The following is a 2,738-nucleotide window of genomic DNA, read 5'->3' as shown; positions in this document are numbered from 1 at the left end:
TGAAATGACAACGTGTAATGTGATAGGGGTCGCTTGTAGTGACAAACCCACCGACTCTGCAGTTCCGCTCAGCTCTACGGAACATTTTAGTGTCTTCACTGGTTTGGTTCACTCTCACCATTCCATAGAATCGTTTCCAGCTGTAGCAGGCAGCTGTTTTCAGGGCTCTAAAAACACCACTGTGCACTAGCTGCCCAGGCCCAAACCACAGACAGACACAATTAGTGACTAGCTGGTTATCGTGGAGCATTTAGCAGCTAAAGAGCCAGATATTTCCCTCGGGAGTTGGTAGAGACCAAACCAGAATTGAAAGGACAGTGAATAGTGGACTTGGAATATTGGAGAGTCATTAGGCGGCCAAACACACACATCCAAATGAATGTTAATGTCGCTCCGTATCTGCTGTGTAAAATAAGCAACTGTTTGCTAATACGTTTAGTACACTGCCCCCAAGAGGCCAAAAAAAGCAATCCAGGGATAAGAATTGATATTGTCTTTCGTGGGTTTAGACACATATGTCATGGATCCAGGAAGTAATTCACTCACTTGCTCTCTCATGTGTGTCCGTGGTTTTATTGTGTCACTATCTGTAGCACTCACCTGCAGTGGCGTGACATTTGTGCTCTACCCAGACATCACTTGTCAATCAAACAGTGGCCAGTACTGTGACCTCTACAGCATGTCCTTGGACTGTCTATTGTTGAAGTATGGGTTTCTGTTAAGTGCTTCTCTGTTCAGTTATGTGGCTCTGAGAGCACTGCAGCTTACGAAAACACACGCAAATAGACAAATCGCAAGCAAATTAAGTCAACACGTGCACAGCTTTCAGAAAAATTGCTGCAAATAGAGAAAACACAACCAACTACAGAGACGCTACAAGTAGCACAGATAACAGAAACTGTTTCCAGGGGACACGAAAAAATGATGCACACAGCTGGGATATGCTTGTTGTCAAATTGGTGTTTTGTCTATTTGCATATGTTTTCTTTAGTTGCAGTGCGCTGAGCTCTCAGGGCCATCGTAGTTATGGGGCAAAAAAGGGAAAACATTTCTGTACGCTGGAAGGTTTTTCACATAAAAGACAAAAAAATGGTTTAGTTCAATGAATCTAAAAGCTTCAAATGGCTTACCTACATGTTATCAGTAATGCTTGTAAATACAAAAACATAGCTCAAACCTACGTGAGTCATTGTCTTTGCCATGGTTACAAGACACAACTAACACCTCAGAATGAGAAAACACACACTTAACTGTGTGAGGTGCAGACCCCCTGAACTACTGAAGGTTAGAGCTGCACTCCAATAAAAAACTGAATCTAAGGCCGTTTGTGATAGTTCAAGTTCAGTCATTTAACCACTGAAACTTACCACCTACTAAAACTGAATCTCATTATTCAAATTAAATTAATTAAAGATAATTAAAATAAAGACCCAGAATATTAAATGAAACCTGAGAAAATGGAATAAAACTGAACATGCTGAATGGACACACCTTGTGTGTGTGTGTGTGTGTGTGTGTGTGTGTGTGTGTGTGTGTGTGTGTGTGTGTGTGTGTGTGTGTGTGTGTAAATTAGGAGTCTGCATATAATATTAACATTAAATAAACACATTGCTATCTAACTCAACATGTATTATAGTTTTATAACTATAATATAAACATTTTATACAGTTTACTAACATGCAAATGTTAAACTTGCACCAGAAGCAGAGAAATAACCCCGTAAAAATGCTGTATGTTCTTTAAAGATGCGCTAATTAACAATTCTATATTAACAAAGGATTAAATGAATATGTGAAATGTGAAAGGGTCACTCGTAGAAACTATCCCACAATCCAAGACACTTATCACCCCACTCTGCAGTTCCTCTCAGCTCTACGGAGCATTTTAGGGTCTTTCAGCTCATTGTTTTGGTTTTCCGACCCACAACTTTAGTGTTTTGGTTCACTCTCACTCCTCTCATCAACCTCGTTTCTAGACACGGCAGGCAGCAGTTCTTAGACACAAAGCTCTAAAAACTGACTGTACTCTAACTGCCCAGCACCAAATAGCAGACAGACAAAGTTATTGATTAGCTGGTGAACATGATGGAGCATTTAGCAACTAATGCCAAAAAAAAAGCAGAGTTGGTGAGGCCAAAAACGGAGCAGAAAAAAGGAATAAATATTGGACATTTGTCAGATGGCCACAACTCCAAATGAATGCTAATGTGCCTCTGTGTCTGCTGGATGTATAAATAAGCAACTGTTTGCTAACACGCTTGCCATTAAAAAAACAGGTAATATAGGTTTAGGCAAAAGATGGTGTCAGGGTGGTGTCCCCATCAGGTTTGAGTGGAAATGTTTCATTCCATCTCCCCACACTTAATAATATCAGACTTTACTTCCATAAGAATTTCCATTCCGTTTTCATTAAAATATCTGTTATTATTCTTATTATTATTTTCTGACTGGCATGCCATAAACTAGAGTTAGTATCTGTGACAATATGCTGCACACATACCCACAATCAGTCATTACATTTATTTCTACCTTTGATGTATTGCTGTGCTTACAGTCACACAGCAGCTGTTGTTTTTCTTGCCTTTTCCTGTCCATCACTCATCTGTGATGGTGGTGATGATTCACACATGTATGCAGACCTGCACACGTGAACACAGTCACACGCTCTACATGTACGCACCCATCTACCCTACGTTATTTTGTCTGACATGAATCAAAACATGCCAATATGCATTCAAG

Source organism: Siniperca chuatsi, linkage group LG1 (assembly GCF_020085105.1).
Source record: "Siniperca chuatsi isolate FFG_IHB_CAS linkage group LG1, ASM2008510v1, whole genome shotgun sequence".
Classification (NCBI taxonomy): domain Eukaryota; kingdom Metazoa; phylum Chordata; class Actinopteri; order Centrarchiformes; family Sinipercidae; genus Siniperca; species Siniperca chuatsi.
The sequence above is the reverse complement of the archived record's forward strand: the minus strand, read 5'-3'. Positions refer to the sequence as shown.